The sequence below is a fragment of the Peromyscus maniculatus genome, chromosome 4 (assembly GCF_049852395.1).
Source record: "Peromyscus maniculatus bairdii isolate BWxNUB_F1_BW_parent chromosome 4, HU_Pman_BW_mat_3.1, whole genome shotgun sequence".
NCBI classification, from domain to species: Eukaryota; Metazoa; Chordata; class Mammalia; order Rodentia; family Cricetidae; genus Peromyscus; species Peromyscus maniculatus.
The window spans coordinates 155,282,670-155,305,114 of record NC_134855.1 but is presented as its reverse complement, the minus strand read 5'-3'; positions in this window follow the sequence as shown (position 1 = coordinate 155,305,114).

Below are 22,445 nucleotides of genomic sequence, written 5' to 3'. Positions count from 1 at the left end.
TCACTTACAGTTTCAGATGTTCAGTCCATTATCATCATGACGGGGAACATGGCAGCATGCAGGCAAACGTGGTGCTGGAGTAGCTGAGATTCCTACATCTTTCAGGGAACAAGAAGTCAACTGACACATGGGTGTATACTGAGCGTAGGAAACCTCAAAACTTGCCCCACAGTGACACCCTTCCTACAACAAGGCCACACCCACTCTAACAAAGCCACACCTCCTAACAGTGCCACTCTCTATGAGATTATGGGGGGGGGGCAATTACATTTAAACTACCACATCATAGGTGAAGTAAAGGAGGAGGTCCAAGACCTGAAGTCCAAGGCATTCTAAAGACTCAGGGGGACTGAAAAAGGAAGACTCAAGCTGTTCAGTGGATTGTCACCACACTGGACATGGGTCAAGGCTAAAAGCTGGAGGAGACACAGTGTGCCTGGTACCAGGGTTTTAAAATGAAACCAGAAGGCAGAAACTGTGCTCAAAAATGAAGTCTTGCCCAAGGGAAATGGTTAGAGATGGGTACCTCCACCTCTAAGAGTACCAGAGACTCGGGGAAACATATAAGCAGACTGAGAGGGATCACTCACCAATTGCCACTTATGGATGGAGGGCCAAGCATTGGCGGGCTAGAAGGTGGATCTGTATCAGGTGGAGCAGGCTGGAAGGGTCCCAGTGGAGCCTTAGATCACTGGTGAGCAGGGGAATGTCAGGCACCGGCAGAGCCTACAGAGTTATCAACACTGATGTTAGGATTTATGGGCAAAGTCCATTGGTGGATCAGAGCCAAGGAATGCCACAAAGAGATCATCATGCCATACAACAGCTCTCATGCAAGAGATTTATTGGGGCTGGGGACATAAGAGATATCTCAGAGTGGGGACATAAGAGAGAAACAGACAGACAGAGACAGACAGGCAGACAGAGTGAGAGAACAAGAGAGACTGTGATGAGAAGAGGCTCTTAAGGGTACTCATGCCACATAGGGAAAATACATAACTAAAAGCTACAGTGGAAATGGGCTGCACCTGGCAGCAGCAGCTGTTGGAGCTGAGTCCCCCCCAGGACAGCCTGGGGGAGTGCCTGGTTTTTTATCAGGTTCTGTTCCCCCATAGCAGGGCGGGCTACACGTAATGTAGGTCTTCAGTATATCCAGGGACCTCCTTGGCCTCTGGAAACGATATGGAGACTGCCACCTTCCATGCAGGTCGCATATCTCACTAAAATCAAGAGCTTGCTTAGTGTTCAGAGCCGGTGCTTGATGAGAGTCGGGGACACATTACACCCAGCTCCCCAACATCCTGGGGCAGAGGACAGAGAGGTAGAGCAGGAAATAAGCATAAAACAAAGGCCTGGTGTGAAAAGAGCCACATGTGATTTGGGGGCACTCATCTCCTCCTGGTCCTGGCACAGCCTCAGGTGAGAAACACAGGCTCCGTGTTTGTGACTGAGTCAATGACCATTATCAGGGTTTTACATGAAGTTTGGGTCCAACCTTTATTGAATGTCCACGTTGATCACTAGAAAAATGAAGTTCTGGTTTTATTTTTAAAGCTAGCATCCCTATGACAGCTATTAACGTGAGCTGAATGAACAGTGAAGACCTGGAGCCCCGGTCTATGGGGTTTGAAAGGTTAAGCCACAATCTTCCTGGGAACAGGGCACCTGGTGTCCACTAGTGGACACTTAGGGTATTCTAACCCTTCAGGTTTGCAGGATCTTGGCTGTATTTTTTGCAGCAGCCATTAGAGGGAGCCATAGTCCGCGCCAAAACTGCAAGACAAATTGCTCTATAAGACACAAAATCTCCTTACAGTGAAGGGACTGTGTAGACAAAAGTTTCTGTCCGGCCAGGTCCCGCAGCTGTTCAGTCCCAAATAAACACACAGAGGCATATATTAACTATAAACTGTTTGGCCTATTGCTCAGGCTTATAACTAACTAGCTCTTACGCTTAAATTACTCCTTTTCTCAGCCCAGCATTCTTAGCTTACTTCCTCTGCGTCCAGCTGGTGACTCTGTCTCTTGAGAGTCACTACCTTTCTTTCCTCTTCCCACCCTTCCCCAAATCTGGTCACACCCCACCACACACATACACACACACACACACACACACACACACACACACACACACACACACACACAGACTTCCTGCCTGGCTATTGGCCAATCAGCGTTTTATTAAACCAATAGGAGTGACAAGTCTTTACAGTGTATACGAGCATTAGCCCGAAGCAGGACTGGGGCAAGGACTTCCCTGTTCCAAGCCCCCTTTACCGCCCTCCCCCCCCCACAGCTCCTGGATGTTTACGGTTTAGAACTTTGCTACTCTGTATTCTTTGGAGAAGCAGCCAGCAACCTGGAAACATCCTGATAGGGGCCTGACCCCTGGAACACTCCCACCAGCCTTCTCCCGGGCAGTCCTAATTGATTGGCATCCAGACCAGACTGCTGCTTGGGTGAATAAACACAGCGGGCCTTGCCCTCTCCCAGACCCTTCTGAGATGTGACTCCAGCAAACATTCTTCCAGGTGGCAGGATTCTCACCCAGGGAAGTGAGTTTATACCAAAAAGATTATTGGTGGCTTCTCCCCACCCTCTTCCCTGTCTCCTACTGGGAAACTAGAGAGCTTGACTCTGCTGTGAAACTTCCATCCTCCAAATATGGGCCCGGATCTTTTCACCACCCCCACTCTGAAGTCTCTTCAGAGTCTCAGCCATACTGTTATGTATATGTCTGCATGGGGCATTGACAACTCTTATCATAAATTCATTACCCACAAGTCTGCCTCAGTGTCTTCTTGAACTGTCACATTTGAAGTCTTTCGCTATTAGACCCCAAGCCTAGCCAGGTCACCTCCTGTACCCTCAAGTCAATATTATGCAAGAAGTCTGCCAAATGAAGATGGATGCTGGTCACTCTAAGAGACAAGATCCACAGTCTAGAAAAGTCAGGCCAAACTCCCTACAGTCCTTTCTCTGGAAACAAAAGCTAAAAAGCCTTGCTGTGCTGTGGCCTCACAGTCCCTTCCCCTCAAAGCTGCAAAAGAGAGTTATTGCCCCACTCAGTACCTGACCCCATGTGTAAAGTCACACAGACTAAATATGATGACTAAGAAATAAATCATCATCAAAAAGTCACTGGGCCCTTCTTACCTGGCAGGAAGCACTGAAGAACCAGCCTGCCTCTGTCTTAGGCTTAAAAACCATCTTATAGTAAAGAATAACTAGGTTCATTCCTGTTTATAATTAAACCTCTGTTTCTCAAGGATTGAGATCAGTCCCACCTATAACCTTAACTACAAATGGTTCTGTACAGGCTGTTCCAGGAATCACAACCGTATCCTGTAGGTAGAATTTTCTACCCTGCAAGCTATTCCCAAGTAACCACAGAGAGGCTTAATATTAATTACAAATTCTCGGCCGATAGCTTAGGCGTGTTACTAGCTAACTCTTACATTTTCATTCCACCCACATTTTATCTACACTTTGCCGTGTGGCGTGGTGCCTTTTCTCTATGTGGCATGTCCATCTCGCTTCTCTCCGTGTCTGCTTGCAGCTCCTCTGACCCCGCCCTTCTTCTTCCCAGTGTCCTTAGTCTGGTTTTCCTGCCTAACCTATCCTGTCCAGCTATTGGCCAGTCAGCTTCTTTATTAAACCAGTAACAGGATAATTTATACAGTGTACAGAAGCATTATTAAATAGCAATACCCTGTTAATCCCAACAGCGAGAATAAAACCACTACCACAATTTGAGCCAAATTTGAAGTAAGCTTTTTTTTTTTTTAATAGGGGCACACCCAAGAGCTGGCCAGTAACTGCCTCCTAAGTCAGTTTAAAGAGAGCAGCCCTGAATCCATCTCTTGGGCCCCTTTTAAGGAGTAAAATCACAAGTAGTTTTACAGAAAGGAGACAATGGGGCAATAAGGAAATACAAAATAATCTTTTTTTAAAAAATCATGTGGTTACCATGTGATTAGGGACAAGGAGGGTAAGATTATTCTAAAAAACAAACCAAGGTCATGAGTTGAGGAAGGTCAAGTTCCAGGAAACAGAGAGCAACTCAACTCTCATAGTAAATAGAAACTTACTTTAAAAATACAGTGCAATGGCCCCTGCCTTCAAAATGGAGTCAGGCCAGTTCCTCATTCCCCCATGGACTTGTGTTTGCCTGTCGAATCTTTGATAGGGGATACCTTAATAACATCATTGAGCAGCAGTGATTCTAGAATTGTTCATCTGATGGGTGATCAAGTCAGTGGCACATTGGAGGGCACAGGGCCCGATTATGATAACTAGTGGAAATAATATTAGAGGGCCAACGAAGAGGGAGAACCATCTTAGCCATATTGGCCAGTCTAAATTTGTTTGAGAGATTTTGTCTATTTCTTTATGTGGGTTATCAACTAGGTTACCAATATTCTGAGAGAAATCAGAGAATGTGTTAAAATAGCACATTCCAGCTGGCAACCAGGATTATGTTTAAGTAACAGGTAATCTGTAGTAGCTCTATTTTGAAGAACAAATGTTTTCAGTTCTCCCATGTGTTGATTAATTTGATTTCTGCTAACATTTTTTTTCTGTAATATTCATAGCTTTTGAAATTAGATGGGCTATTTAGAAACTTATCTTTGTAGTCCAACAACAAGTCTTGGAACAGGTAACAGAATGGCAACTACAGTGGGATCTGATGGGGCTGGCGCTCTGTATTTGTGAAAATGTGTTGTTATGATTGGTTGATAAATAAAGCTGATTGGCCAATGGTGAGACAGAATAAGGTTAGGTGGGACATTCTAACTAGAGAGAGAGGAAGGAGAAAGAGCAGAGCAGAGGACATGCTGCCACCAGGAGAAGCAAGATGTAAAAGTACCTGTAAAGCCACAAACCATGTGACAGAGTATAGATTTACAGAAATGGGCTCATTTAAGATGTGAGAACTAGCTAGTGAGAAGTCTGAACCATTCGGCCACATCATTTGTAAATAATATAAGCTTGTGTGTATTTATTTGGGTCTGAGCAGCTGAGGGACCAGTGGGTGAAAGAGATTTGTCCTGACTGTGGGCCAGGTGGGATACAGGAAAACTTCAGCTACAGGGATCTAATAGATGCAAGGAATCATCGTAATTTTCAGAAAGCACTCTTGTAATTCTATGAACAGATTGTAGAGATTTGCTGAGTAAAATAGGTGTAACATGCCCTGTCCCACATAAACCCTTATATCCTGCTGAGAGTGTGGAATAAGTATTATTTTCACAGAAAAAATCCATCCTAACGGCAATTGTTTACCAAAGGGGAGGGTATGATAAGAGGTAGAATTACAATAAAAAGGGACATTTGTGCAATCAAAATATAGAGTGTAAAGGAAAAGACTTCATCAACAGGAACAGCAGCCATAGAACATTAGGCACAGCCTTTAAGATACTAGTTGGGACATGTTTCATTTTGTCCCCCATTATCCTTGTATAATTTTCATAAGAAACTCCTATCCATATAAATTTCTTTTTAAGAGCCCAGAATTGAGGGATCTCCTTGACACTGAAGGAGTTTTCTCACTAGATTTTTAGTGCTAGATGGACCCAGAGATTATATTCTATTTGATTAGTTGCAGACAGGGCTACTCATCATATGTTAAATTCAATTGAAGTGATTAGTTAATCTTCTCTTTCCCTTCTCATTTTAGCACACCCGTAATTTCCATTATTAGAGCCATTTAAAGAATATGTGATTATGCTGAAGTCTGCATTATTTCAGTTAGATTAGTCCATACCAAGTATCCTCCATCCATCTAACTAAAGACTATTTGTTCACCTTCTTTTGTCTGAACTATGGGCCCTGCTGGATAAAGACAATCTTTTGCATGGCAAGATGATATCAGGGTGCTCCATATGATAGGGATGCCTTTTATTTCCCCTGTCAAGATGCACTTAGGTTCTGTTTGCATAGATTGAAAATAAAACAACAAAACTGTTAGTTATAGAACAATCTGGATGCAAATTTCAACAGTAAGAACACAATTTTATGTTAGACAGTCAAATCTTGGAAAGTTTGGTTTTTAATGATCCTTTTTCAGTCACTTCTACCTCTGGGGGTAGGCTCCTCTTCCATGGGTTCCTCAGGTGCCTTCTTGAAGTGTGAATGATGAATCCAGGCAGAAATAGCAGTGACTTTGATAGCAGCAGGAGTCCAGAGAATCATGATATAAGGTCCTTTCCATCTAGGTTCAAATGGGTCAGTTTTGAAGCATCAGAGAAATACAGCATCTCCAGCCTGGAACAGGTGATCAGGTGGGTGGTACCCAAGAGGTTGAGCAGCCTGGACCTGAGGGATAATCTTATCCAAAGTCAATTGCAATCTTTTTAAAGACTCAGAGATTGGAGTGGGGCAATCTATTAATAGTCTGGCATGTACCCAAAGGATCATGGGAGGTGGTTGCCCATAGACTATTCATAAGGTAGGGGATACTTTTGACTCTAAGAAGGGCATAAGACAAGAGATCAATCCAGTTACTACCAGTTTCAAGAGTATATTTAGTTAAAAGCTTTTTTAAAGTTCTATTCACTCTAATTTCCCTGAGTTCTGAGGATGATACATACAATAAAATTTCCAATTTCTGTTACAAACCTTACAGAGCAATTGAGATAACTTGGCCATGAAGGCTGGGCCATTGTGAGACACCAGAGATATAAGATAGAGCTACAAAAAAATAGACCCCAAAAGGTAAAACTAAAGAGATCGATTGAAGACGCTTAATGATTTTCAAAATTTGTTAGGAAGCATTTCCAACTTACTGGGTATTATGGGAATACCCAAAGATGGACTACAAAATTTGGCTAATACTCTAGAAGGGGACAAAGAATTAAATAGTCCAAGAGAATTATCAGCCGAAGCTGAGAAGGAATTGGCTCTAGTAGAAAAGATGATTCGAGAAGCACATGTGGATCATGTGGATCCAGAACTTAAATGTATTCTTGTCATATTCCCCTCCAGACATTCCCCAACAGGTATTTTGATGCAGTGGGAATATATTATATTGGAATGGATATTCCTACCACATAAACCAAATAAGAAATTAAAGATTTATATAGAAAAGATCTCTGATTTGATTCAAAAAGGTAAATTAAGACTTTGCCAATTGACAGGAATGGACCCAGCAGAAATTGTAGTACCTTTAACTAATGAGGAAATTTCATCACTATGGAAAGATAATGAATACTGGCAGAGAGCCTGCAGTAACTTTTTGGGAGAGATTAATAAACACTATCCCAAAAGCAAGAGAATAGAATTCATAAAGAAGACTGAATGAGTCCTTCCTCATATTGTACGACAAAAGCCAATTTCTGGAGTCCTCACATTCTATACTGATGCAAATAAATCAGGGAAAGCAGGATACAAATCAGGAGACTTAAGTAAAGTGGTACAAAGTCCATACAACTCTGTACAAAAGGCAGAACTTTATGCCATTCTTATGGTACTGATAGACTTCACAGAACCCCTCAATATAGTCACTGACTCTTAATATGCAGAGAGAGTTGTTTTACATATTGAAACTGCTGAATTCATTCCTGACAATATAGAATTAACTTCACTATTCATACAATTTCAGGAAATTATCAGAAAAAAGAAATATCATATATATATATATCACATATCAGATCCCATAGAGGTCTGCCAGGACCTCTAGCACAAGGTAATGATGAGATTGATCAGTTACTAATAGGTAATGTGCTAGAAGCCTCAGAATGTCATAAGAAATACCATGCAAATAGCAAAGGTTTGAAGAAGGATTTCTCCATCACTTGGCAACAAGCTAAGGATATTGTGAAAAAATGTCCTACTTGTTCCTTCTATAGCCAAACTCCATTACCTGCAGGGAGCAATCCAAAAGGTATACAAAGAAATGAAATTTGGCAGATGGATGTGTTTCATTTTGCAGAATTTGGAAGATTAGAGTATGTACACCATACCATTGACACCTATTCAGGATTTCAGTGGGCAACTCCTATGAGTTCTGAAAAGGCTGATTCTGTGATTACACACCTATTAGAAGTTATGGCCTGTAGATGTAACCTACCATCTTATTAAATAAGAAACACAGAACCAATGCAAAGAAGAAAGCCAAGAGATCAGAGCTAAGAGTCATACCACCTGCTGCAGCTAGCCTCTTCAGCCAAGAGACCTCTCCGAAAAAGACCTACTTCCTGTGTGTTTGTCTTTAGTCTTTCTGTTCTGCCTTCTCACTGGTTGTAAACCCAAACACATGAGTGCCTCGTCACTGTCTGTCTGTAGAGACTTCCAGGTCTTCTATGGTTGGTATTGAGATTAAAGGCTTGTGTCTCCAATGCTGGCTGTATCCTTGAACACACAGAGATCTACCTAGCTCTGCCTACCAAGTGCTGGGATTAAAGGCATGCACCATGAATGCCCAGCTCTGCTATGGCTTTCTATTAGCTCTGACCCCCAGGCAACTTTATTTATTAACATACAAATTAAATCACATTTCAGTACAAATAAAATATCACCATAATGGCCACATGGGAATACCTATACAAATTAAGACAGACAATGCCCCAGCATATGTCTCCAATAAAATGAGACAATTCTTTGCTTATTACAATATAAAGCATGTTATAAGTATACCACACAATCCCACAGGCCAAGTAGTCATAGAAAGATCCAATCAAACTTTAAAGGATATGCTAAATAAACAGCAACAGGTAACAATGACTCCTAGAAACAGATTGCATAGTGCTTTATTAACATTGAATTTTCTCAGTACTGATGAGAAAGGAACAACAGCTACGGAGAGACAGTGGATGACAGACAAAACTCCTAAGCTAAACCAGCCAGTTTATTTCAAAGATGTGTTGACCTCAGAATGGAAACCTGAATATGTCCTGCATTGGGGAAGGGGTTTTGCTTTTGTTCCCTACCCCAACCTTTGTTTGTTAAATTTTTCTTACAGCTTGTAGAGATGTCACATTGGTGGATGAGCTTTTACTTTTCCTCAGCCAATAATAAATCATTTGCGTTTTGAAGCAAAGTTACCTCAGGGTACTTACTATGGAAGAAATTCAAATCCTGGTTGAGTGCTTCATCAAAGATGGTGGGAGAGTTCTTGAACCCTTGAGGTATTCTGATCCAGGTTAGTTGTCCTGCTACCCCCAGTTTAGAGTTAGCCCCTTCAAATGTGAAGATGAGCTCACTTACTTTTGATAGAGGGATGGACAAGAATGCATCTTTTAAGTCCAATACAGTGGAAACTTTATGCTCTGGTGGTAATAAACTGGTCAAACTATAGGAATTTGGAATGGTTGTGTGGCAGGTGGGGAGAAGAAGGAGGCAGATGGGGATGGGAGGCAGGTGGGGAGTGGTAACCAGGTGAGTGGGAATGGGAGGAGGGGCTGTTGCTGAACACCTCACTCCTTCCCTAGAGTGAATCACAGAATGTCTTGTCTGGGTGGAACAGTGACCTTTAATCAGGGAGAAATTAACTATTTTTGTTTGTTTGTTTGTTTTTTTGAGACAGGGTTTCTCTGTGTAGTTTTGCTGCCTGTCCTGGATCTCGCTCTGTAGACCAGGCTGGTGTCAAACTTACAGAGACCCACCTGCCTCTGCCTCCCAAGTGCTGGGATTAAAGGCATGTGCCACCACTGCTCGACTGAAATTAACTATTTTACAGCAACCAGTTAAACATCAATTAGACATGGGACACATTTGTCCCTCTGGAAGCCCCTGGAACATCCTCATTTTTGCAATTAAAAAGAAGACCAGGACTTGGAGGCTTCTCCAGAATCTGAAAGCAATTAATAAGACCAAGAAAATTGGGGGCTCACCTCAGCATGGCCTCCCCTTTGCCTCTGCCATACCAGTAAATACCCCAATATTAGTTTTAGATATAGAAGATTGCTTCTTTTCAATACTTCTTCATGAACAAGATTGCAAGCATTTTGCCTTTTCAATATCTAAAATCAACAACTCAGAACCGTCTGATAGATATAAGTGGATTGTACTCTCTGAAGGTAGGGTCAATAGCAGACTATTTGTGAGGGAGCCCATGCATTAAAATCCCTTATTAAATCAGGTCTCCATGTATAGCCTTACCTATTTCCTATATGGATATGACCTATTAATGTATCAGGACAAAAGACAGGACCAAAAACTAACCTTAGAGAATCTTAAACAACAAGCCATAATGGCCCTTAAAGAAAGAGGCTTTACATACGATAGCAGAAGATAAGATCCAACTTGTCTCCCCATCACATTCCTGAGGACAGAAATTACCCTCACCTCAGTCCAACCAGCTAAACCTGTTATTGACCTTCCCAACCCACCAACTTTAAATAGCCTCCAAAGCTTCCTAGGCAATATTAACTGGCTGAGGCCTTGGTTCCCCATAATGACCAGCAAATTGCAGCCTCTATTTGATCTACTTAAGGGTGACAAAAACCCCTTCTCCCCTCTCCCTGACACTAGAAACTAAAGATGCCCTTTGTTCTATTAACAATTGTGTTAAAGATGCTTCCCTGGCCTGTTATGATCAATAATAGCCAATCCAAGCTCTTATATTTAATTCCTTGCCCATGGTAGTTGGAGCCCTATATCAGTCTCAGAAGATCTTAGGATGACTCCTTACGCCAGTACAGGGAGGTCCTCAACTATTAACCAATGTCAATACTTTACCCAACATGATAAGGACAGGAAGAGAATTTACTTTACAAAATATGGGGAAGGAACTTGATATAATTATCCTACCCTTACCCTTCCCAGGCATCCAATGGCTCCTAAGAAACCACATTTCTTTTGCTAACTGTTTTATCAGCTTTCCAGGACAAATAGATAACCACTAACTACCCCATGGATAAATTTCTGGTAGCCATACTGCCCCTTAGGTGGCTCCCTCTCTGCTTATCCTCTCAATCCCCTGTCCTCCAGGTTCCCACAGCTTTCACAGATGGATGGGGGAAACAGAGGGCTGCCTATGTGATACATCAGGGAGACAATGACACCGAGTCCCATTTTTTTCTTCCTCCCAGATAAATCCCTCCAATTTGAGGAACTGAATGCCATTTTCCTGGTTCTAACATACCTCAAAGAACCATTTAATCTGTATTCAGACAGCATTTATGTGGTTAATCTGCTCCTTTGGCTAGCCCACTATTATGGCAAGCTTGATGGTAACCCTCTCTCCCCACTACTAATAAAAATTTCAAATGTACTTCCAACAAGGACACATCCCATTTATATCAGCCATATCCAAGCTCACTCATCCCTCTCTGTGCCCCTCTCTGGTGTCAATGCTTTAGTCAATAAATTTGTCACAACTGTGGACTTCATCGATATTATCCCTCACTGCTAAAGAATTTCATCAGCTGACCCACTTCAACTTAAGAGAGCTACAACTTAAATTCCCCAATATCTCCATAAAACACCTTAAACATATTCTCAAAACTTGCTCCTCTTTTCCTTCCTAATCCATATTCCTGCTAAACAACAATTGGGCACCAATCCCAGAGGCCTTAAAGCCAATGCCCTATGGCAGATTGATGTCACCTTCAATTCAGCCATTCAGCAGATAGAAATTTGTATTCATCACTATTGACACCAACTCCCATTTCACCTGGAATGAAACTAATGAAAACTCAAAGAAACTAATTAATCACATGGTCTCCACTTTTGCTGTCATGGGGGTCCCCCTCCAGATCAAAACTGATAAATGGACCAGCCTTTAAGAGCCACCAGCTTAAAAAGTTTGCAAGAACTTCAGGACCAAACCATCATTGAAAGAACACACCAGACACTCAAAAAAAAAAAAAACACTCAAATAAGCACAGGGCTCCCTACCACAAAATACTGAATTAAATATGGCACTATTTACACTTGATGTGCTAAACATTTATGCTACCCAGGACAAATTTCCCCATTATCCATCACTGGAGCCATCTACCACTCATACTATCCATTTTGGTCTGATAGGAAGATCCACTTGATGGGTGATGGAAGGGACCCAATCCCTTGCTAACAACCAGAAAGGGATTTGCTTGTGTCTTCCCACAGGATCAACATTGTCCTGTTTGGGTAACAGCTCACAATGTCCAACATGATCCTTCTAGTCAAAAAGATGTCACTCTTGGTGATCACAGACAAGACAAGGAGAAAGCAACACAGGTGCCCAATGACACATGACCTGTTCACCTGGGGAGACGTACATGCCCTTATTCACCCAGCCCAGTGCAGCTGTACATCACAGTCTCCCCTTACCATTATTCTTGTGGACATTTTTGCTCTTTTAGATGCTAATACTCATGCTCTGCAAAGCCCCCTAATATTTTTCATTGGCATTTCTTTGTTAGGGAGATGTATCAAGGTCACAACATTATAGATTCTGGGGACTGCCCAATTGAAGGATGCCAGAATGCTGTCTCCTTCCTCCTCTACCCAATTCCACCAATTGTTCAAATGTCCCTTTCATTTGCTTCCCATGCATGCAACCCAGATTCAAACAAGAATGCCTGGCTGATGTAGAAACCTATGGGGGATGCAGGAGATGATACTGTGATATAGAAGAGTCCCATGTTTTTTATCAAGGAAAGCCTGCTCCTTCACAATACCTGATCTCTGCAATGAGTGCTGGCATATAGCAGTTCAGGGAAAACTCTATGCTTTACCCGTAGCTCAAACACCTGTGGCTGATCTTCATGTAGTTGGAGTTTTCTCCAGTCCTGCTTGGGCTCACAGCCACTCAGACCCAAATAAACACACAGAGGCTTATATTAATTAAAACTGTTTGACCTAATGGCTCAGGCTTCTTGCTATTCACTTTTTCTATCTTAAATTAACCCATTTCTATCAATCTATAAGTTGCCACGTGGCTTGTGGCTTACCAGTATTTTTACATCATGCTTCCTCTGTCTCTGGCTTGTGACTCCTGACTCAGCCTTCCTCTTCCCAGAATTCTCTTTTCTGCTTATCCTGCCTATACTATACTTCCTGCCTGACTACTGGCCAATCAGCATTTTATTTATCAATCAATTAGAGCAACACATTCACAGCATCCCCAGCATCTTCATGTACCCTGACAACTTGTCCCAGTATCCTGATGCTGTGGGATGACCTATATGTCAAAATACTCTGATTGGTCAATAAATAAAACACTGATTGGCTAGTGGCTAGGCAGGAAAAATAGGCTGGACTAACAGAGAGGAGAAAAGAAAGAACAGGAAGGCAGAAGGAGTCACTGCCAGACACCGCCAGGACAAGCAGCATGTGAAGATGCCAGTAAGCCACAATCCATGTGGCAAGGTATAGATTTATGGAAATGGACTAATTTAAGCTATAAGAACAGTTAGCAAGAAGCCTACCATGGCCATACAGTTTGTAAGCAATATAAGTCTTTGTGTTTACTTGGTTGGGTCTGAGCAGCTGGGGTACTGTAGGGTGACAAAGATTTGTCCTGACTTTGGGCAGGAAACTCTAGCTACATCCTGACCCATTCTAACACATCACAATAGTCTCTCCTATGAAAAACAGATTCAGCAACAGATCAAAACCACCATAACATGGAACCAACACATTCAACATGTAGATGACTTTCTCATGTAGTCTCCTTTTACCACCTAGCCTAATGACTCTAACTTCTTCTTTTGTACATCCAGCAATAGACCTCTACTGACAGTTGTACCAGTCAATACCACTCTCCTTTACCCCAGGACCACAGAAAATTTCACTGGTTCTTGACTGTCAGATATTCCCCTATTTAACCAGCTGCCCAACTCTCCAGGTTATATTTCCAGTTCAGACAAGCCTACTCATTACAATGTCTCACTAACATCACTATTTCCAGCCCAACATGCATTGCCCCTCCCCTTTTTGGTGTAAGGGAAACACCCAGATTTGTGTTAACTCCTCCCTGTCCACCCTTTACATAGCAGTGATGATTACCCCCTCTGGTATTCCTTTTCAAGGAAGAGGAAGCTGCTTTTCTCCTTTATGTCCAGTCATACAGAGATTTTCATCCCCCTGCCCATGGGACTTGGACTCACTCTTTCTCTGGGTGCAGCAACTGCTGGCATCATACAAAGCCATCACCTAGCAGGAGACTTTTGATACAAAGTTGATCAGGCTATAACATCTACAACTGAGAGCCTTGTATCACTCCAAAAATAGATGAACTCTCTTGCTGGGGTCAAGCTCCAAAAGAGAAGAACACTATAACTAATAACTGCTGAACATGGGGGAATTTGTATGGTCTTGGGAGAAGAATGTTATGTCTTTGTCAATGAATCCAATTTAGTGGGAACAAAATGTAAAGACACTTAGAGCCCTAAACAAAGATCTCCTGACCTGGCATCAGCCCCTGGAATCTTTATCCTGATTCCATAACCAATTATGTTCCTGGCTGCTACACTTTATCAGTCCTCTGATTATGCTATGTGCTGTGGAATAATCCATTTGTACACTATGAAGTTTTTGTCATGGAGATTGGTTTAATAAAGAAGCTGAATGGCCAATAACTGAACAGGATAAAGTTAGGCTGAAAAACCAGAGAGAGAGAATACTGGAGAAAAGAAAGGCAGAGTCGGGAGTCACCAGTCAAAAACATAGTGAGCAGGAGACTATGAATGAATGTGCCATGCTAACAAAGGTACCACCACATGGCAGGGCATAAGTAAGGACTATGGGTTAACTTAAAATGTAAGTGCTAGTTAGTAATAAGCCTGAGCTATTGGCTGGGCATTTACAATTTATATTTAGCCCCTGATTCAGTTATTTGGAAACTGGCAGGTGGAAAAGAAATATTTGACTACATTTGTTGTTCCAACATGGGGCCAAAATTTTCACATAAACCCTGACAAAGCTTAAAAAAGAATTCTAGACACACAAAATCAAGCATGGTTTCTTGGTAGCTGCATTTTCTTAGGTTGGCTCTGTTTGCTGGCAGTGAGCAGAGGTACTACTCCCTTAAGAGATGGCATCCTGGCTTAGCGCTAGTAACTAAAACAGACAGCTCTTTTAAAGGATCTACTAATCAAACACTTATATAGTGTTAATGAACAGCAGGGGGATGCTACTCAGTGGTGGCATGGACCCAGAAAATTCCCAGAGTTGGGGCAATAAACATGGCTTTCAGAGATGGTGGTAAATGTGCCTCCACCATGAGACTTGACATTCAGGGAACCAAGGGAGAGGATCCAGTAGCAGCATGCATGATCTAAGCTATGCAACAGTTTTTCTGCTCACACAGACAAAAAAGGTTACAGATACACACTGAGGATACAACCTCTAAACAGGTCACAGTGTGTATAAAATATGTTCAGGCTTGAGAGAAAAGAGAAAGAGTATATACACAGAGAAATACACAGAGAGTCTGGATCCTGTGTGTTATTGTGTTGTGTTTGAGTTTTTTGGTGGCTAAGAGACATTGGATTATGGAAACTGCTGCATTAAGCTAACCTATATATTTTGAAAACATCTTGACTTCATTTAAGTCAAAAGATATGTTACTTTGGGGGATAGATTATGCTTTTGTTTCCACAGGAAATGAGAGGCTATGGATTCATTACAGGTTAAGGAAAATCATGTTTGATCATGGAAGACCCCCTGAAATCTTTTTTTTGTAGTTTTTTGAGACAGGGTTTCTCTGTGTACCTTTATGCCTTTCCTGGAACTCACTCTATAGCCCAGGCTGGCCTCTAACTCACAGAGATTCACCTGCCTCTGCCTCCTGAGTGATGGGATTAAAGCATGACCCCCTGAAATCTTGACTATAGACATAAAGAAATAAACTTAGTAAAACTACAAGATGTGATGTATATTTTACCTACTCAAACACATAACAAAAAATCATCTTGAACTGACTTGTGTACAATACACAATCTATACTTGTACTAATACAGATATGTATGTTAACTTGAAAATGTTATATATTTTCAGAGCAAGGGGACCAGACACCAATAAAATGATGGCCCTGATGATCCAGCATCCAGAACAATTTATAGGCTGCTGGCTGAGATGATCCAGCCTCACAGAATACTATCGCCAAGACTTAACAATTATACTGATATTCTTAGGTTCCCTCAAAGATTACCAGTGCTGTAGCTGGAGAGTCTCGGGGTCCTGCCAAGCCCCAGCAGTCTGACAGCCCACTTATAAAATAAACACACAGATGCTTACATTATTTAAACTGTTTGGCCTAATGGCTCAGGCTTCTAGCTATCTAGTTCTTACATCTTAAATTAATCAGTTTCTATAAATCTATTCCTTGCCACGTGGTTCATGGCTTACCAGCATCTTCACATGCTGCTTGTCATGGTGGTGGCTGGCAGTGTCTCCCTCTGCTTTCCTGTTCTCTCAATTCTCCTATCTGTTAGAACTGCCTATACTTCCTGCCTGGCTACTGGCCAATCAGTGTTTTATTTATTGACCAACCAGAGCAACATATTTGACATACAGACCATCCCATAGCACAGTGCCCAAAATCAACAGAAAGTAGTCTACAAAACTACATTCACATTCCCAAAAAATTAGTTATGGATATTTATTATTATTTAAGGGGGATTGGTCACAAGTTGTTATTGGTAATGGTCAGAAAAAAACTAAACAAAGGACATTGGATTCAGGGATCTCATTCTGAAAAGAAAGGGGGGATGTAGAAATGGTAGGATAAAAGGGTAAATTATTAAATCAGATTTAATCCAAAAAACTATTAACCTTAAATATTTTACATGGGTAAGGATTTTAGTTTATTGATCCAAATTTAGAGTTAATTTTTTTACAAGGTATGAATATTTCTACTCTTGTTTAAGGTATTGTGTTTATGCAGTTCATTGAAAAATGTAATATACAATTAGGAAATACAGATTAATAGTCATCTATAATAGTCAAACTTATAGTCATGTTAGGTATGATTTCAAGGCAATACAAAGGTATAGTTAGATATAGATGGTCTTCAAACAGTTCAAAGACCTACAGAATATGGCATTTAATATGTTTAATAACATGAGACTTTTCATGACAGTAAGACATGTCTACTCTTGACAGCACTGATCTACTTCAGAGAAGATGATGGGCATTGAAAAACTCCACATGGAGTTTTCTTTCTTTGTGACATAAGCTAGCCATTAGGGCAAGAAACTGCCCTTACCTCAATTTTTGACATTACACTGTCTAAACTGGACCAGCAGGACACAAGAAATATGAGTGTCAAACTTTGCTAAGACAAAGTAGGTTGGTCCTTCAAAATTCCCTGCTTCACAGGAAAGTGTCAGATATACTAGGCCTGTGGGCCAAAGATATATGCTTCAATGTTACAAAAGAACTTTGGGTGACTGTCCAGACAATGAGATGTCCCTGTCATTGGGTAATATTATATCCTTCTGGGGTCTTTGTTGGAGTTGAAGACTAATTTACCTAGTATAATTTTTCTTAGTTATAATAAAAAGGTAAATTAGATGTGAAACCTTAGACTCACCAAAATGAGAGAGAAAATAGAATATTTTCTCTAATTTTGCCAAATACAAATACTTGATAACTGTTTTTGTTTTATATAATTTTTCTATGTTAAAGTTAAAACTTTCCTTTTTAATTAGAAAAAAGGGGGAATGCTGTGGAATGATCCCTTTGTACACTGTGTAAATTATGTTGTGATTGCTTTAATAAAGAAACTGACTGGATAATAGCTGAACAGGATAAAATTAGGCAAGAGAGCCAGACTAGGAGAATGCTGGAGGGAAGAAGGACAGAATCAGGAGTCACCAGTGAGATACAGAGGGAGCAGGAGATTAACATGCCATGCTAATAAAGGTTTGCCATATGACAGAGTGTAAATAAAAAATACAAATTAACTTAAAATGTAAGAGCTAGTTAGTAATAAACCTGAGCTATTGGCTAAGTATTTATAATTCATATTCAGCCTCTGAGTCAGTTATTGGGAACTGGTATGTGGAAAAGAAACATCCAACTATAGCTATGTTTTATTTTGATGCTTGCCTCCTGCCTTATTCAGTTCCTCTGGCAACATATCAATCACCACCATAGCTAAAATTACCACCAATCATGTCATGGTTCAGGCCCTGAAACCTTCCAACATAGGTGACTAGGTCCTCAGGGCTTGTGATAACACTTTTCCATTATAAAATAAAACAAAGGGAGGTGTTGGGAGGCCTTGCTGGTCAGATGTTGTAGTCTATCATGGCCTAGCAGCTCTTTCCAAGCTCGACAACATGAGGACCTCCCTCCCAGCAGGACTTCCTGCTCTCTATCTGCTCTTATCTGCAGAATGTCTCTAGGCCAGGAGGACTAATCTTATCTGAAAGCTGTCTCTAAGCCTAGATATTGGATTTATCTCTAGCATGACTCTTGGCATTATTCCCTACTAGAAACTTTCCCCCTTCTGCATTTCTGGTAACTACAACTTGTACTAGGAGTTTGCTACAGGATCCTTCTGTCACAAATGAAGCCTTATGATAGGAACATTCTTTTTAATGCAAATTAGGTGATGCCCTGGCCACTGTCCTCAGCCTTTATATTCCCTTTCCTTTCTGGAATAAAGTGGAGTTGTAACACTTAAACTATATCCCCAGAGAGCCGTTTCCATCAACTCACAAGCTGTCCCACCCTTCACTCACTTCAGCTCCCTCCCCCTTTGTGGACTAACAGCTGATGATCCCCAAGGAAAATGGAGACCAACAGCCAGGCCCAGATGATCCAACAGACTTTGCAGTGGATGAGGAATTTGGGAAGACTGGCCTACTTGGTTTATGCCAAGTGAGGAAATTAACTCCCTCAGTGTCCTGCTTGTCTATAATTTGGACAGGGTCCAGGAAGCAGGCAAAGTGAAGGGGTGAAGGGCAGTTTTTCCACCCATTGGCTCGCTTTACCACATTTAAACCAAGATCCAGGTAGAGGTTCTTCTGTGCCCATCATTTTCTTTGAAGGAGATTAGCTGTTGAAAAGCTTTTTTAAAAAATAAACTTTTGAATGTCATATTCAGCAGATCTCTGAAGAGTTTGAGGACCATTGTCTCTTAAGTATATCTAAACTAGACAAACTTTGCTTCTTTTTAGTTCCTTGTTTTAAGCTTAAATTTGAGAACATATACAGGAGGATAAATAAAACTTATTCCTTTAATTAATTAATAATTAAACACATTAAATAATTGATTATTTATATAGTGACTGACATTCTATCCCAGTTAGGCTTAACCTTAAAAACAATTTTTAAATTGAAGCTCTTCTAGTATCAAAATAAAAAATTTAATCATAGATACAGCCAGTAGAGTAACTGACAACTTTGCTGATCTTTTTATAGTGCATCATTATAAAATATTGCAAGTTTTTGTATGGCTTAGTTTATCCAAACACTTAAAGATTAAAGTGAGTAAAGACAAAGAATTACTAGACAAATATTACTGTGAACCCGAGTAGACCTTAGGCACTTATAAATCTTGATTATCAAATACACCTTATTCATCAAACTATGTTGTTATTTATCTAAAATTTCTAGAAGCTTGATATTGAAAGGTTAGCAAAGACAAATAGACATACATCACAAATTAAGTTTTGTTATTCTGAATAGACCTTTATAACCTTAAAATTTTATGATCATACAAAAATCCATTATAATCCAAAATATTTGAGATTTGTTGCTTCCTTAGTCTAAAAGGAAGAGATAATGTTAAACAGGGCTCATTAGGACTGAGAAGTTTTGTAATTGTTGCTTTATGCCATGTGGTCATCTTAAGGTGGTGAAGTCACATGTTATGTAGTGTTTAAGCTTAGTAAAGATGGCTGCCAGCCATGTGGCTGCTTATATTCTGATGAGGCCATCAGCCAAGATAGAGGAGAGCCACATGATAATTACTTAGAAACATCTGTATTCCTTGTAGATACATAGCTTTTAAAAGAGAATTGAATCCAAGTTACTTACACATATACTCACAGGGTTCAATCCAAGTTACATGCACACTCATGTACACACGCATGCACGCGTGCGCGCGCACACACACACACACACACAATGTGTCAACTCATCTTTAGGAAAAATACATGTAATTGGCCATCATAAGCTCATCAAGAGTGGAATTATTAGGAGGTGTGGCATTGTTGAAGTAGTTATGGCCTTGTTGGATGAATTGTGTCACTGTGTAGGTGGGCTTTGAGGTCTTCTATGCTCAAGCTATGCCCAGTGACACAGTTCACTTCCTGTTGCCTGAAGATCCAGATATAGACTCTCAAGCACCACATATACCTGCATGCTGCCATGTCCTGTCATGATGAAAATGGACTAAACATCTGAAACTGTCAGCCACACCAATTGTTTTCATTTATAAGAGTTGCCATGGTCATGCTGTCTCTTCACAGTTATAGAAACCTTAACTAAGACTGAAATTGGTTCCAGGGACTGTGACATTGCTGTGATAGACCTAACCATCTTTTGTTTGAAGGAATGTTGACTTTGGTACTTTGGATTTGGAAGACAGTGGAATGCTTTAAGTACTGCTTAATGGGCATGCTAGTAGGAACATGCATGATTTGAACTGTAGGAAATTGGATCAAGAGATTTCAGAGGGGAAGAATTTTAGTATGTTGCCTAGAGATCATTCTTATGATATTTTGGTCAATAATCTACCTGAGTCTAAAGTGAAGAGTAGTGGATTAATTGTGTTGGCATAGGAAATCTCAAAGCAGCCTAGTAATAGACTCTATCATGTGGTTATTAGTGCTAACTCTAATGAATATATATATTGAAAAGGAGCAAGTTAAGCAAGTAAAAACACAAAATGTACAATTAAAGGAGAAAAAGGGCACCAGGAAGTGGAATGGAGCTAAGTCTTTTGTTCAATGAGATAAACAGATTAGAAATAGAATATATGGGGCAAGATCTCACCCAACTAAGTTTCCAACATGTGAAAAGGAACTAAGAAAAATCTTAGAGGCCAGTGTGGTGTGGCACACCTTTAATCCCAGTACTCCAGAGACACAAGCAGGTAGATCTCTGAGTTTGAGACCATGCTAGTCTACAGAGTAATTTCCAGGACAGCCAAACTTAACTAGTTGTAGTGATTTTTTTTGTGTGTGTGTGCTCAAACAAATAAAGCTTGCTGGGGATCAGAGTATGGAGATAGCCACTAGTTAACGAGAGAGGCCAGGCAATGGTGACACACACCTTTAATCTCAGCACTTGGGAGGAGGAAGAAGAAATATCAGGAGTTCAAGGCCACCCTGGGCTACAGAAGATTGATCCAGTCTAGAAGAGAAACAGAGTCAGGTGTAGCTAGAGTTTTCCTGCCTTGCCCACAGTCAGGACAAATCTTTGTCACCCGCCAGTCCCACAGCCACTCAGACCCAACCAAGTCAACACAGAAACTTATATTGCTTACAAACTGTATGGCCGTGGCAGGCTTCTTGCTAACTGTTCTTATAGCTTAAATTAATCCATTTCCATAAATCTATACCTTGCCACATGGCTCATGGCTTATCGGCATCTTCACATGCTGTTTGTCCTGGTGGCGGCTGGCAGTGATTCCTTCTGCCTTCCTGTTCTTTCTTTTCTCCCCTCTGTTAGTCCCGCTAATACTTCCTGCCTAGCCACAGGCCAATCAGTGTTTTATTTAATGACCAATCAGAGCAACACATTTGCCATACAGAACATCCCACAGCAGTCAGGTGGTGGAGGCTCACACCTTTAATCCCAGTACTTGGGATCTCATGTCTTTGATCCCAGTACTTGAGGTAGAGATATGTGGTGGTTTGTGTTCTCCAAAATATTGTGTACCTTAATAAACTTATCTGGGGTCAGAGAACAGAAAAGCCACTAGGTAGGCGGTGATAGCACACACCTTTAATCCTGGCATTCCAGAGATAGAAATCCCTCTGGATCTCTGTGAGTTCAAGGCCACATTGGAAATAGCCAAGCATGGTGACACGCCTTTAATCCCAGAAAGCCAGCCTTTAATCCCAGGGAGTGGTGGTAGAAAGTAGAAAGATATATAAGGTGTGAGGACCAGAAACTAGAGGCATTTGGCTGGTTCAGCATTTGGCTGGTTCAGCATTTGGCTGGTTTAGCATTCAAGCTTTGAAGCAGCAGTTCAGCTGAGACCCATTCCAGATGAGGACTCAGAGGCCTCCAGTCTGAGGAGACAAGACCAGCTGAGGATCTGGCGAGGTGAGATAGCTGTGGCTTGTTCTGTCTCTCTGATCTACCAGCATGGACCCCAATAACTCACCTTGGGTTTGATTTTATTAATAAGAACTTTTAAGATTCCTGCTATAGAGATAGGACGTGATATGGCTGGGTGGAGAGAGGAATATAAAGAAGGAGGAGACAGTAGCTCCCCTCCATTTTGGTCTGAGGATTTGGTTGAGATAAGAAGTTCCTCTAATGTCTGGCTCCTTTACTTCTCTGAACTTTCAGCATTTACCCCAATATCTAACTCTGGGTTTTATTAT